The sequence below is a fragment of the Sapajus apella genome, unplaced genomic scaffold (assembly GCF_009761245.1).
Source record: "Sapajus apella isolate SASKATOON/1434 unplaced genomic scaffold, GSC_monkey_1.0 scaffold157, whole genome shotgun sequence".
Lineage (NCBI taxonomy): Eukaryota > Metazoa > Chordata > Mammalia > Primates > Cebidae > Sapajus > Sapajus apella.
The window spans coordinates 2,263,142-2,279,112 of NW_022437097.1; the positions used below are offsets into that span (position 1 = coordinate 2,263,142).

The 15,971-nt window shown below is 45.2% G+C and overlaps 1 protein-coding gene and 1 long non-coding RNA gene across 2 annotated transcripts in view; one reads left to right on the forward strand and one right to left on the reverse strand.

Moving 5' to 3' along the window:
* The window catches only part of GOLM1 (golgi membrane protein 1), a 139,786-nt gene that overhangs the window by 45,557 nt on the left and 78,258 nt on the right, over nt 1-15,971 (forward strand). The window lies entirely within an intron of this gene.
* Nucleotides 7,518-12,138, reverse strand: LOC116541835. Its single transcript, XR_004264968.1, has 2 exons — nt 11,926-12,138; nt 7,518-7,762 (listed from the first exon to the last, which is right to left on the reverse strand). It is a non-coding gene; the product is annotated as an uncharacterized LOC116541835 (long non-coding RNA).

Below are 15,971 nucleotides of genomic sequence, written 5' to 3' on the forward strand. Positions count from 1 at the left end.
TAAGGGAGGCAACCTTACCATGTGATGCGAATTCAAGGCCAAAATGTCTAAAAGCTGCCTCTCCATGTAAGGGCTGCCTTGAAATCTCACTGTTAAGATCTCAGTCATTCAGCTAAAAGGGAGGATTAAACAGCAGAATGCCTCTGCAGTCGAGCCAGATGCTTTTGATCTCTTCCCAGAGAAGACCATTTATCCAAATTCTTACATCTCTAACTCAAAGCGCTTAATGCAAGTACACATTGGCAGATCTCTACTCCAAGACTCCAAGAGATAAACGGCAAGACTTTCCTTGGACACAGGTCTGTGTTGGGACTTACTAGAAGAGAATTTCTGGTGCAAGCTACTATCAGTCTTTAAAACCTTAGTCTGAAAGGAGGCTGTGGAGAGACGGAAAGGCTGCTGTGTGGATCACTTTCTGTGTGAGCAGGAGGCTGCCACTTCCACCATCTAAACCAGTTCTCCCTTCTGAAGAATGAGGACTCAAACACCTGCCCTCCTACCTGGTAGGGGCTGTCATGACCGTCGCAGGACTGTCATAACCTCCCTTGGGACTGCCAGAGGGATCCTGTGCATCAGGACTAGCCTCTTACTCCCGAGATTAAGTCCTGATGTGCCGGAGCCCTCTGGCAGTCCCAAGGGAGGAAAGACCACCTGCTTCGCTGCTTGCCTGGAATCCACACTGTCTGGTGGTCTTTTGAAAACTGCTGCTAATTAACCGTGGCTGACTTGCTTGGCTGCTCTTTTTAATTATTTGCTTGGGGGTGACTCTTTTGTTCTGTGTAAAATTAGTTTAATACTCAGAATAATCAGCTTCTATAGAGTAAAAAAAAAGGGGGTGGCCTTAAAAATGCAGATTTCCCTCCCTGTTCTTCTCCCTTGATCCCAAGCACCCACAGCACTTTGAAGGAGTTTGATAGTGATATAGCAAGTGACTTAAAGGCTCCTGGAAAACTTAAATTAAATGCAAATGAATCTGTAAAATTTAAAACCAACCCAAGTAAAAAAAATCAGAACTGTGGTTGCTTTTCTGGGATAGGTGGGGATTGATTGGAAAGATTGCATGAGACAATTTTCTTTTTTTCTTTCTTTTGGTTTTGCTCTTGTTGCCCAGGCTGGAGAGCAATGGTGCTCTCTGCCTCCCATGTTCAAGTGATTCTCCTGCCTCAGCCTCCTGAGTAGATGGGATTACAGGTGTGCACCACCACACCTGGCTAATTTTGTATTTTTAGCAGAGATGAGGTTTCGCCATGTTGGCCAGGCTAGTCTCAAAATCCTGACCTCAGGTGATCCGTCCACCTTGGCCTCCCAAAGTGCTGGGATAACAGGCGTGAGCCACTGAGTCCAGCTACATGAGGCAATTTTCTAGGGTGATGGTAACATTCTGTGTCTTGGTGAGTTTGTGGTTACAAGGCAAATGCATTTGTCAAAATCTGATGAATGACTGTGCATTTCATTGTATGCAAATTTTACATCCAAGGTAAGAGATGGATCTAGCAAAATGTTCCTTTCCTACCTCATGAAAACACCACCTTTTGGCATACATGAAAAGAATATTGTCACCTGACAGAAATGGGTTCATTTGCCCATGCAACAGAAAGCCAAACACCAAAGCACCAGATTTTTGCAGGGAGAAAGGGTCATTGCCAGGCAGCCAAGCAAGGAGCCAGGAGTAAGGCTCAAATCTGTCTCCTCAAATCAGATTTACAGTCGTGGATTTAAGGGAAAGATCTTGGAGGTGGAATTTTAAAGTTAGACAATGACTGGCTGCAAGGAAGCAGAGTTTGGCAAGTCCCTGGGTATGTGCAGTTGCCTCTTGATGCCTCTTCATGGGTCGCATATGCAAATTTGGGGGGAACTGGTTGTGACATCAAAAGGTCACTCATTGGCTGGGTCCAGTGGCTCACGCCTGTAACTTTAGCACTCTGGGAGGCTGACGTGGGAAGATCACTTGAGGTCAGGCGTTCAAGACCAGTCTGGCCAACATAGTGAAACCCTGTCTCTACTAAAAAAAAATCACAAAAATTAGTCAGGCGTGATGGCACATGACTGTAATCCCAGCTACGAGGGAGGCTGAGGCAAAAGAATTGCTTGAACCTGGGAGGCGGAGGTTGCAGTGAGCCGAAATCACCCCACTGGACTCCAGCCTGGGTAACACAGTGAGACGCTGTCTCTCACACACACCCACACACACACACACACACACACACACACACACACCACACAGAGTCACTCATCTGGCCTCCAAATCTATGCTGTGCAGACTCCAGTCAGCCACACTGGTTCCAGACCGCTTCAGTCAGTTTTGTAAGCAGAAAGGATTGTAGCAAACTGTTTCTTTATCTGCCCTCCTGCAAGACAAGCTTAAGATTTCTGTAGGTTACCAGTTTCTTTAACCCTGTGGAGCACTGTCTCAATACCATGCTACTGAATTTGCATTAAAAAGCATAGCCTGGCCGGAATCCCTGTTTTCTAGCCACCAGGAGGCCTCAGTACAAAAGGCTCCTGATGGCGTTCATAAATTTCTAGCCCCATCAGAATATGAGCAATGTCCAGTGTAGCGTAACAGTTACTAGGCTGGGTTCTGGAGCCTGACGCCTGGTTTTCAACACCACCTCTATCACTTCTTATGATTTGGAGCAAGTCACTTAACTTCCAAGCCTTTACTCAGTCATGGAACAAGAATAATAATTGTGTCTATATCATAGAGTTGTTGTGATGGGTATTAAATAAGAATTTAATACAATGTATAATGCATAGTAATCACTAGAAATCATTGGCTATTGTCACAGGTGATTGTATTAGTATTTATTAGACTTCAAAGTCTGTGTTTGCTTGGAAACTTTGCTTATCTTTTATTAGGAACAGAGGTAGTAACTCATGTAGTGAAGAAATTATGTCTATTTAATTGTGCTGTTATAACCACTTTTAGAAAGGTGCTTGCAAATAACAAAACACCCTATGTGTGTGTGTGTGTGTGTATGTATATATATATATATATATAAATATATATATATATTTTCTTTTTTTTTTTTGAGACAGAGTTTCACTCGCTACCCAGCCTGGAATGCAGTGGCGCAATCTCAGCTTACTGCAACCTCTGCCTCCCAGTTTCAAGTGACTCTCCTGACTCAGGCTCCTGAGTATCTGGGATTACAGGAGTCTGCCATCACTCCCGGCTAATTTTTTATATTTTTAGTAGAGATGTGATTTCACTGTGTTGGCCAGGCTGGTCTCAAACTCCTGACCTCAGGTGATCCACCCACCTTGGCCTCCCAAAGTACTAGGATTACAGGCATGAGCCACCACACTTGGCCCAACACCCTATATTTTATATAAATATTATACTATGGGCTGACTTGTATCTCTTCAAAATTCATATATTGAAGTCCTTAGCCCCTCAAACCTGAGAATGTGACTGTATTTGGAGATGGGGATTTTAAAGAGGTAGTTAAGGTGAAATGAAGTTATATGAATGGGCTCTTATCAAATATAATCTTATAAAACGGGGAAATTTGGACACAGACATGCACAGAGGGAAGCATGTGGACACACAGAGAGAAGGCAGTCATCCACAAGCCGAGGAGACACCACAGGAGAAACCAAGCCTGCTGACACTTTGATCATAGACTTCCAGCCTCCAGAACTCTGGGAAAATAAATTTCTGGGTGTTTAAGCCACCCAGTCTGTAGTACTTTGTTATGGTAGCTCTAGCAAACTAATGGAAGTGCATATTAATAAATGATTTATTGGCCGAGCGTGGTGGCCCACGCTTGTAATCCCAGAACTTTTGGTCAGGAGCTCGAGATCAGCCTGGCCAATATGGTGAAACCCTCTCTCTGCTAAAAAAAAAAATACAAAAATTAGCTGGGTGTGGTGGTATGCATCTGTAGTGCCAGCTAATCGTGAGGCTAAGGCAGAAGAATCGCTTGAACCTGGGAGATGGAGGTTGCAGTGATCTGAGATTGTGCCTCTGCACTCCAGCCTGGGCAACAAAGTGAAACTCTGTCTCAAAAATAAATAATTAAATAACTTATTAAAAGATGAAGGATTGATCAGGCATGGTGGCTCATGCCTGTAATCCCAGCACTTTGGGAGGACGAGGTTGGCAGATCATCTGAGGTTAGGAGTTTGAGACCAGCCTGGCCAACATGGTAAAACCCCGTCTCTACTAAAAATACAAAAAATTAGCCAGGTGTGGTGGTGCACACCTATAATTCCAGCTATTTGGGAGACTGAGGTAAGAGAATCGCTTGAACATGGGAGGCAGAGTTTGCAGTGAGCAGAGATCACACCACTACACTTGAGCCTGGGTGACAGAAAGGCACATTCCGGCCAGACGTGGCTCAGGCCTGTAATCCCAGCACTTTGGGAGGACTCTATCTCAAAAAAAAAAAAAAAAAAAGTTGAAGCATGATTCAGTGACCTTTTAATTCTAAGCGCATGATCTATCATTTTAAAAAATGCAACATTGCATTGAAAATGAAAAAAAAAATGGATATGTTTGATAAACAAATAGAACAAGTCACAAAGCAAGCTTCAGTTCCCAGGCTAGATTTCACATTATATGATTCAAATTTCGATAAGTAGAATTTTTTGGTTTCCAGAGCATTGTTTCAAATTTCCCACTGAAGACATGTTATTATTAAATGGGTTGAGTACAAGCCTAATTTTAGCTCAATACCTACAAGAGGTACAGGCGCTATCGTAATTTGCAAAGGAAATGAGCTGGGAGATTTCAACAGCATGTGCTTAGGAAGAACACAGAGCCCACAGTGACTGCTGGTGTGTTTATTAACCATCTCTTGGCCGGGTGCGGTGGCTCAAGCCTGTAATCCCAGCACTTTGGGAGGCCGAGGCGGGTGGATCACGAGGTCAAGAGATCGAGACCATCCTGGCCAACATGGTGAAACCCCGTCTCTACTAAAAATACAAAAAATTAGCTGGGCATGGTGGCACGTGCCTGTAATCCCAGCTACTCAGGAGGTTGAGGCAGGAGAATTGCCTGAACCCAGGAGGCGGAGGTTGCGGTGAGCCGAGGTTGCGCCATTGCACTCCAGCCTGGGTAACATTGAGGAAACCCCGTTCCAAAAAAAAAAAAAAAAAAACCATCTCTTCTCATTTTCTGCTTTCTTTTGTTTTGTTTTGTTTTTTGAGACAGGGTCACTGTCAGTCAGGCTGGAGTACAGCCTCAACTTCCCTGGGTTCAAGTGATCTTCCCACCTCAGCCTCCTGAGTAGCTGGGCCTACAGGTGTGTTTTTGTATTTTTTGTAGAGGCAGGGTTTTCGCATGTTGCCCAGGCTGCTCCCGAACTCCTGAGTTCAAGCATTCCTCCTGCCTTGGCCTCCCAAAATTTTGGGATTACAGGAGTGAGCCACTGCATCCAGCCTTATTTTCTTATTTTCTGTATTTTTGATGGTCTGGCATTTGGGGCCTCAACTGGCTAGGTAGAGTCTAACCTTCTCAGGGTTGACTAATTGCTAGAGATAGCAGACGGGTCCCTTTTGTTTGAGTGGTCCTTTCATCTGGGGTGGCCTTTTTTTTTTTTTTTTTTTTTGAGATGGACTCTTGCTTTGTCGCCCAGGCTGGAGTGCAGTAGCGCAATCTCAGGTCACTGCAACCCCCGCCTCCCAGGTTCAAGCAATTCTCTGCCTCGGCCTCTTGAGTAGCTGGGATTACAGGCACCCACCACCACGCCCCGCTAATTTTTGTATTTTTAGTAGAGACGGGGTTTCACCATGTTGGCCAGGCTGGTCTTGAAGTCCTGACCTCATGATCCACCCACCTCAGCTTCTCAAAGTGCTGGGATTGCAGGCGTGAGCCACTGCACCCAGGCTGAGTGTGCCTTTCATATGCAAACCAACCAATCCGAAGCCAATTACCCACCGACCCCCCACAACCTTCTCTATCTAGCTGTCACACTCTAGGCCACTATCCACCTGCCCTAATGAACCAGAGCCAGGTACTAGACAACCAGGGACATCGCCTGTGCCCCAGAGCACACTGTACTCAAACTAGACAATCCTAAATGTGCTTACCATGCCTTGCATTGACTTTTCTGTGGAAATGATGCTAAAGACTATTGCCCAGGTTTTCCCCTTGCCCCCTCTGTCTCCTGACCAACCCTGCTGTTTCCCATGAGGCCATGCAGTGCCTGGCCTGCCCCCTTCTGCTGAGAACCAAGAGTAACAAACTATCATTCAATAGTAGTCATCTCTGGAACTGCTGGTCTCACTGTACCTGAATATAAAGAAAATCTTGGGTACACTATAAAACAGGAAGCTCACTCAGAGGGGTCTATGCAGGAGGCCTGTGGTCCCCCCTTGATCTGGATGGAACCACCCAGTCTGTAGATTTCCACTCATGGCTAGAATCTTACCTCCACACTCTTCCTCTAGGATGCCCCAAATTCCAAGTTAGATCTTCATTCCTTCCATTTGAGCCTTTAGTTCTTTATTACATGCAATGTCCCTGGACGTAGACATGGCTTATGCTTTTATCATTTATCCAACCCTTCCAGGATGTGAGAGCAAACTACACAGGCACTGGGCTGAGAACCGGAGAGGGACAGAAGAGATGCCACTGCTGCCATTGGTAGATGCCCTTGTCAAATTTTTTTACTTATTTTGTCATTGATGATTAAGAAAGGGATTGTGGGGATATGAACCTTGATTTCGACCTTATGTTTCCTTTCTTCCTCGTGTGTTCCTTTCCTACCTTTTAGTTTTTGGCTTCATTGTTCTCACTATAGCTAATCCAGATAAAGAATTACAAGAATTCCTTAACTAGTTGGAAAACAACATTTCAATGATTAATCACCTCTAAATAATAATAATGCAAATTGTAAAAATGGTAAGACGAGTTAAAGCAAACTCTTGGGATAAACAGGAATCTGTGGAATAGGCTTCAGACTCCCACTTTTTAAATGATATTCTACAAATACATTTATCTATTTCTTTTTTTTTTTACACCTCAGACAGAGTCTTGCTCTGTTGCCCAGGCTGGAGTGCAGTGGCGCCATCTCAGCTCACTGCAACCTCTGCCTCCCAGGGGTTCCAGTGAGTCTCCTGCCTCAGCCTCCCAAGTAGCTAAGATTACAGGCGCCCACCACCATTCCTGGCTAATTTTTGCATTTTTGGTAAATACAGAATATTGTCATGTTGGCCAGGTTGATCTCAAACTCCTGTTCTCAGATCCAGCTGCCTTGGCCTCCCAAAGTGCTGGAATTACAGGCGTCAGCCACCGTGCCCAGCCACATTTATCTATTTCTGATTACTCCTAGGCTTCCAGAGGTTTCTCATTGTGGATATGGCCAAATTAGAGAATGAGAAAGGTGAGGCCAGATTATCCCAGAGGAAGCCTAGGAAGCTGTGGGAGCAGGATTCAGGAAGACAGAAGATCCAGGTACCAGGGGTGGTCGTCACCAACCATCCTAACACCGCTGTACGGTAATGGTATAACCGATCCCAGTTTCGACTGTTTAACACTCAAAAGGCAAAACTCAAGAGAGAAGAGTTGGTGGGAGGAAAAGTAGGTTTATTCAGAGAGCCAGTAAACAGAGAGGAAAGTGAACTAGCATCCTTGAGTGCCGTCTTAAGTTGGTACAAATTTTAGGCACTTTTTATGTTGAGAGGAGGTGGAAGAGGAGGGGTTTCGGGATCAAGGGGTGACCAGCAGGCAACTGCAGACATCTGGGTGCCAGCGAGGGTCTGAGGAGGTTGGGAACTTCTTTATCCTTGGTCAGGTCATGATGCTCCTATAAACCTTTAACAAAACATAGTTAGTTGTTTATATATTTCTCCTTTAATCCCAGAGTTAGTTTTTTAAATTAATACGATTGCTATGTTTACATATTATCTCAGTGCTCTAAAATTATCCTAGCCTATGTGCAAGAATAAGGGGTAAAAAAGCCCCTTAAACAAAAATGGAGTGAGTTCTGTTAGTTCTTTTGCTGTTTCACTGCTACAATGGCCTTTTGGAGTTACAGTCGCCTCATTTAGCCAGGGCCTGATTTCATAACTTGAGGTCTTCGTGGATAGGAATCTTCAGGAGAAATATCTAATTTGGTCTGTGTTGATGTCTTCAAGCATGAAGAAAGGCTTGAAGGAAAACAGGCTGTTCCTAACCTGCAGGAGAAATGGATCATATTAACCCGGGGCCCTGGAAATGCCCATTTCTGGAGCTGTCCTTCAGGAGGTCTCAATCACTGAAGGTCTTGCCTTTTAAGTTTTCTCATCTGAGAATGGCCTCAAAGGGGCAGAAAGGGTCTTGGGACTCTGGCTGGCAGGAAGTCCATCTTCAGCAGCCCATTCCCACCTCCCCTCACCCCTCCCAGCCTTCCTTCTTTACCCTACGTAACTCCCTTGGCCCTCCTGCCAGCCGTGCTGTCCATATATGAACAGTGCTCTACTTTGGTGAGAAAAAAAGGATCTTTAATTTTTTTAAAAAAAATTATTACTAGTATTAGTACCTTGTGGCTCACACCTGTAATCCCAGCACTTTGGGAGGCCAAGGCAGGTGGATCAGTTGAGGCCAGCAGTTCAAGAGTAGCCTGTCAACATGGAGAAACCTTGTTTCTACTAAAAATACAAAAATTTGCTGGGTGTGGTGGCATGCACCTGTGATCCCAGCTACTCAGGAAGCTGAGGCAGGAAAATTGCTTGGACCCAGGAGGCAGAGATTACAGTGAGCGGAGGTTGCACCACTGCACTCCAGCCTGGGCAACAGAGGGAGACTCCATCTCAAAACAAAAACAAAAACAAAAAAAACACGAAAATACTAGTACCTTGATATTTTTTCTATCTCTAGAGGTTTGCTTAAAAATACACACATATAGCCAGGCCCAGTGGCTCACACCTGTAATCCCAGTACTTTGGGAGGCTGAAGTGGGCGAATCACCTGAGGTCGGGGTTCAAGACCAGCCTGACCAACATGGAGAAACCCTGTCTCTACTAAAGACACATAATTAGGTGGGTGTGGTGGCACATGCCTGTAATCCCAGCTACTCGGGAGGCTGAGGCAGGAGAATCACTTGAACCCGGGAAGCGGAGGTTGCGGTGAGCTGAGATCGAGTCATTGCACTCCAGACTGGGCAACAAGAGTGAAACTCTGTCTTAACAAAAACAACAAAAAAATACACACATCTATATTAGGGAGAAGGCTACATAAACACTCAAAGACATAAAACAACAATGATGCAACATCAGATATTCTTCAGGAAGGCAGTGAGGGTAGGATCCACCAGGCCCAGCCTCCCAAAGCTGTCCTCTCTGCTCCCCACAGCTCCTCCACGGGTTAAGCTGGCTCCACTCTTGTGTCCTTCCCATCCTTAATTCAAACTCCATGTCCCTCTTCTTCGACTCTTTCCAAATTTCAAACTGCAGCCCTGATGGATTATTTCTTGTAAGAAGGCTGCTCTTCCTGGCCAACCTGAAAAACTTCCCGGCTCATTACCATAGCAACAGGAGCATGCTGCTGAAATCTGCAGCCCCAAGGGGCTGGCAGCGCAGCCCCCACACACCACGATTCAGATGGTAGCCACCTCAGGCCGCTGAAGGAGCAACCTTTCCTGAGCTCATAGACATTAAAAATAGGGAATGATAACCCTTGAGCAAATTACTGCTTGCCTCCAGACCCCTTTCTCTCCTGTGTGTGACAGGAGTGAGTTTTTCTCTTTCACTGTAGAGGAAAATCTCGAGATGGTTCTGTCTAATTCCACACAAAATAGTGACTCACTATACAGGTCGGGAGGATCCTCTATTCAGCGATCACCATCCCTCTGAGGGCTTAGACCCACCCTGCACCTCAGGACACTCACAACCGGGGCTATGGAAAGGGGGGATAGGTGAGCTGTTTGGGACCAAACACAACTTGGTGGCTGATACTGGCATGGTCCTCCCTCGCAGTGCATGGGGTCTTCTGGCTGCATGACCGATACCAAGAGGGAAAACGGAGGTTCTGTGGATTAGGCGAGCACAGGGCTCACTCAGATGGTGACCAGGTGGGCAGCAGGCCCTGAACAGGCCTTGAAAAGGCCTATGTCCAGTCTTCTACCCAATCCAGGGAATCTTTTTTAGAGTCACTGCAGCCTCCAACTCCAGGCTCAAGAGATCCTCCTACCCCAGCCTCCTGAGCAGCTAAGACTACCAAGCTGCCAGCTAATTTTTTGAAGGGGGGGTAGGAGTGGTCTTGCTTTCCCCGCTGGCTGATCTTGAATAGACTTCTTTCAAGGCATTCCTTCCAAGTCTTTTTCTAACTACATGCATCCCTCCATTTCCCCCTCATGCCCTTGGCACTGGGGCTTTTAAAATTCAAAGACCAATAATTAAACCTGTTTTTCTTTCTGTTCATCCCCAGTTCTATCCACATGCTTATGCAGTGCACACACACTGCCTAGGTAGGGGCTTATTTGAAGTTACTTTGTGCAGGCTGGTGGACTCTATAGGTCTCTTCATTTAATTTTATTTAATTAATTAATTTATTTTTGAGACAGAGTTTCACTCTTTTTGCCCAGGCTGGAGTGCAATGGTGCGATCTTGGCTCACCTCAACCTCCAGGTTCAAGCAATTCTCCTGCCTCAGCCTCCCAAGTAGCTGTGATTACAGGCATGACCCACTATGCCTGGTTAATTTTGTATTTTTAGTAGACACGGGGTTTTTTCATGTTGGTCAGGCTGGTCTCAAACTCCTGACTTCAGGTGATCCGCCTTCCTCAGCCTCCCAAAGCGCTGGGATTACAGGCTTGAGCCACCGCACCCAGCCAATCCCTTCATTTTAAATGCATAAAAATAAAAAGGAAACCAGTCGTATTAAAAGACAAAGCGTCACTATATTAATAAACAAATGTGTGATATAGTAATATGTGTGCCTAATAAGATCAGCTTTTCTTATTTCAAATTGTTAATGTGCATAAGCGTTATTTTGAAACGTGTGCCATCAATCCAGAGTGCTATGAAAATGTCTCTGTTCTATTGGTTGCAAAGTCACAAGTACTGTGGAAAAGGCCAGCTGCCTAGGTTAAAATGGAAGGAAATGTTAGATTTCAGTTAGGCATTATACCAAAAACTGTGAAGGGTCTGAGATTTTACCCTACTAGGAAAGGTAAAAAATTAGCATGAGACAGTTTCAGGGATGCTGCTAGAAGACACGAGACCCCTGGGTTAGACATGAAAAGCCGTTTGCTACAGCAACAGCAGCATCCAGAATATCAGCATTTGCGCTGGTTCTCTGAGCCCCATTTCCCACAGGGCCATGCAAAGATGGTTAGATGATCCCTGCACACACTGTGGGTTGCGTTACATTATTTATGTTAACATGTAATGGATGCATGCTTTTAAATAAATTAATCAATATTTTAAATTTTTCTCAGTTTTAATTTCTGTCTTTTTTCTTTTTTTGAGACAGAGTTTTGCTCTGTCGCCTAGGCTGGAGTGCAGTAGTACAATCTTGGCTCACTGCAACCTCTGCTTCCTGGGTTCAAGCGATTCTCCTGCCCCAGCCCCCTAAGCAGCTGGGATTACAGGTGTGTGCCACTATGCCCAGCTAATTTTTGAATTTTTAGTAGAGATGGTGTTTCACCATGTTGGCCTGGCTAGTCTCAAGCTCCTGACTTTAGGTGATCCACCTGCCTCGGCCTCCCAAAGTGCTAGGATTACAGGCATGAGCCACCATGCCCGGCCTCAGTTTTAATTTCTAAAATATTGATAGATTCACATGATCAAAAACTGTTTGGGTTCATTGATAATTTTTAAGTTTGTTTACTTTAAAATGTTGGTCTTGAGACTAAAAGCTTGGGAACACCTGGTTTAGATCATTACATTGCATGGCTGGGAAGGTAGGCAGGAGGCAAAAAGAAAATGCTGGCAATAAAAAAGTGTATTAGATAATAATTTAAAATTTTTTAAAAGGAAGTGTTGAGGGAGGTGATACCTAGGGTGGCAGCATTAGGATTCTGTGACATGGGAGGGTAAAACTCTCTTCAAGACTGAAGTCAAAGACACTTTAGTGGAAGGAAGCAACAACATGGTAGGAAGGAACTAATCCTTCCAGCAGCCTGGTGAATCCAAGGTTAAATTTTTCCCTCCAATATGGTTTCACTTTAGTCCCCACTAGACTCTCCTAGAAAGAGCAGAGGAACAAGGAAGAAATCAGAAAAACCGAGCATCTGCCAAAAAGAGACTGAAATCAGCATTACAGGCTGGTTTACCATCCTGTTCCCAACTCCACATCATTTCTGCATGGGAGCTCAAGGGGAATATGAGCTCTATTCGATAAAAGAAAGCAGCAGCATTCTCCGTATACATGCAAGTCATTGTCTCTCATCCTGCACCATTGTAGACACCCAGGGTCTGGGTACCTAAATAACTGAAGTCAGGGCTTTGCATCTTCAGGCTTACAGGATCAATGCTGCATAATCATTAGCTAACAAACCCGTGGTGGTGGTTGGTGGTGGTGGTGGTTGGCGGTGGTGGTGTCTAGACCTCCAAAGGCAGAAACTCAGTCTCCGGAAGGCTGAGGTGGTAGACGGGGGGAAAACAGAAGTAGGGGCGCCCAAATGTAAAGACCGGAGTTTCCTTTTTTACGATTTTGCCTAAAATGAAAATGGAAGACAGGGGTGCATATAATTTAGACCTTTGGATGCTTGCCTTTCTCTATTTCCAGTCATAAAACCTTGATATATTGAACATAACTTTTTTTTTTTCCTTTGCTATGGCTCCCTGCTTCCCCACATTTTTTTTGTTCTCATTGTGTGGTTTGTTTTGTTCTCATTGTGTGGTTTGTTTTGTTCTCATTGTGTGGTTTCTTGTTTTGTTCTCATTGTGTGGTTTCTTTTTTGTTCTCATTGTGTGAAAACCAAGGTGGGTGGTAGAAGATGCCCTTGGCAAAAAAAAGAGCTGCATCCCTTTCCACGCAACCTCCTCCTTCCCCCGGCGATCTCCGTCCTTCCCCTTGGTCCCTGATTCACTGTGTCCCTGACATCTCTCCTTCTGACTGATTTCCACTCACTGGCCTCAGGAATGTGCTCAAAAACTAATCATTACCAAAGTATCAATGCCCTGCTGGCTGCTCTGGTTATCCATTGCTGCATAACAAACCATCACAAAATCGAGTGGCTTCAGACAACAATCATTTTCTTATTCTCTCTCTGGTTCTGGATGCTGACTAGTGCCGCGGGCCCTCCTGGCTCAGGGTATCTCCTGCAGTTGCAGTCAGATGGAAAACTCAGTGGCAGGGGGTGGTGACTCCAGAGCTGATGGATCTCTGTGTCTGGCAGGTGATGCTAGCTGTTGGCTGAGGCCACAGTTGGGGCTGGTGGACAGACACCTACATGTGGCCTCTGCATGTGGCCTGAGCTCCCTCACAGTGTAGTACCTCCTCACAGCAACAGGAAACCTCCTAAGAGACAGCCAGGAGGAAGCTCTGCTACCTTTTATGACCCAGCCTCAGCCTCAGATCTGCTGTAGTCGGTCTGTAGTTATAAGCTCCCACCCAGATTCATGGAAGGAGACACAGACTCCAGTCTCAATGGAAGGAGTATCCAAGAGTTTTGGGGTCAAAGCAAGTCCCCGCTTTTCCCTTGCCCTCCTTAGTTAAGTCTGGACCATTGAAACTTCAACTTTACTACGATATTAGGGGCCAGGTGTGGTGGCTCATGCCTGTAATCCCAGCACTTTGGGAGGCTGGGGCAGGTGGATCACCTGAGGTCAGGAGTTTGAGACCAGTCTGGCCAACATGGTGAAACCCCATCTCTACTAAAAAAAAAAAAAAAAAAAAATAGGTGGGTGTGGTGGTAGGCGCCTGTAATCCCAGCTACTCGGGAGGCTGAGGCAGGGGAATTGCTTGAACCCGGGAGGCAGAGATTGAGGTGAGCCAAGGTCATGCCATTGCACGCAGCCTGGGCAACAGAGCGAGACTCTGTCTCAAAAAATAAATAAATAAAAATAAATATAATTTTTTTTTGAGACGGTAGTCTCAGCTAGTCAGGAGGCTGAAGCAGGAGAATTCCTTGAACCTAGGAGGTGGAGGTTGTAGTGAGCTGAGATTGCACCACTGCACTCCAGTCTGGGCGACAGAGCGAGACTCTGCCTTAAAAAAAAGAAAAAAAGGTTAATAGCAGACCTTCCCTCACCCTCATGCCCACAAATAATTGTTAAAAAAACAAAAGCGTCCCCACATTTCCAGTGCTCCATAGGTACACAATATCACCCTCAGCTGGGAACTACTGCCGTGTGTGTGTGTGTGTGTGTACAATGCTTGTTTGTTTTTAAATTTTATTTTTTTTGATACATAATAAATGTACAGTTTTCAGGGTACATGTGATAAGTTAATACATTCAGATATTTGTAAAGATCAAATCAGTGTGATTGGAAAATCTATTACCTTAAACATTTGTCTTTTCTTTGTTCTAGGAACACATGCAAATTATTCTCTTCTAGCTATTTGAAATACACAATAAACTATTGTAAACTGTAGTCACCCTACTGGTCTATCAAACACTAGTTCTGAGTTCTTCTATCAAACTGTATATTTGAACTGTACTAGTCAGCCTCTCTTTATCTTCCCCTCTGCCCTTCCCAGCCTCTGGTAATCAGCAATCTACTCTCTACCTTCATGAGATCCACTTTTTTTAGCCCTCACATTTAAGTGAGAACATGTGATATTTGTCTTTCTGTGCTTGGCTTTTAACACCTAATATAATGACACAACCACCTCTCGACCAAGAAAACAGGACAGGTCCTCTCTCCCACCTACCTTGGATGTTCTATGTTCTTTCTTTCTGATGACTAATACTTGGCATGACTCATTTCAAAACTCACATAGATATGACCTCACCATGTCACCCTTGGTGGATGTCTCATTTTTTTTTTTTTTTTGAGATGGAGTCTCACTCTGTCACCCAGACTGGAGTACAGTGGCAAGATCTCGGCTCACTGTAACCTCCGCTTTCTGAGTTCAAGTGATTCTCCTACCTCAGCCTCCCAAGTAGCCGGGATTACAGGCATGTACCACAACACCCAGCTAATTTTTTTTTTTCTGTATTTTTAGTAGAGACTGGGTTTTTCCATGTTGGCCAGGCTTGTCTCGAACTCCTGACCTCAAGTGATCCACCTGCCTTGGCCTCCCAAAGTACTAGGATTACAGGTGTGAGCCAACATGCTTGGCCAGTGCCTTGATTCTTAACTCAGGTTATGAGAATCTCTCTCTGCGTGCAGTTTCATAAGACAAGAGGTCTCTGGGCACACACATCAAGGTAGGACGAGAAGAACTGGGTGCAAGTGCTCTATTCCGCAGCCCATAAGTACATACTTGTGTGAAAAAAAGTACACATCAAAACAAAGGACAGAAACCACTGAAATAAAATAGATGTTGATATTTCAAACTTTTTAAGAAATTTTTTGAGACAGGGTCTCACTTTGTCACCCTGGCTGGAGTACAGTGGTGCAATCTTGGCTCACTGCAGCCTCGACCTCTTCCAGGGCTCAAGTGAGACTTCTGCCTCAGCCCCCCCAGGTAGCTGGGACTACAGGTGTGTACCGCCACACTTGGCTAATTTTTTGTATTTTTTGTAGAGACGGGTTTTCCCCATGTTGCCCAGGCTGGTCTTGAACTCCTGAGTTCAAGCAATCCACCCACCTCAGCCTCCCAAAGTGCTAGGATTACAGGTGTGAACCACCACAACACGCCAGCCCCAAACTATTTTAAATAAGTATTCTTCTTTCCCAAACATTATTGAAAAATAAGCTGGCCGGGCGCGGTGGCTCAAGCCTGTAATCCCAGCACTTTGGGAGGCTGAGGCGGGTGGATCACGAGGTCAAGAGATCGAGACCATCCTGGTCAACATGGTGAAACCCCGTCTCTACTAAAAATACAAAAAATCAGCTGGGCATGGTGGTGCGTGCCTGTAATCCCAGCTACTCAGGAGGCTAAGGCAGGAGAATTACCTGAACCCAGGAGGCGGAGGTTGCGGTGAGCCG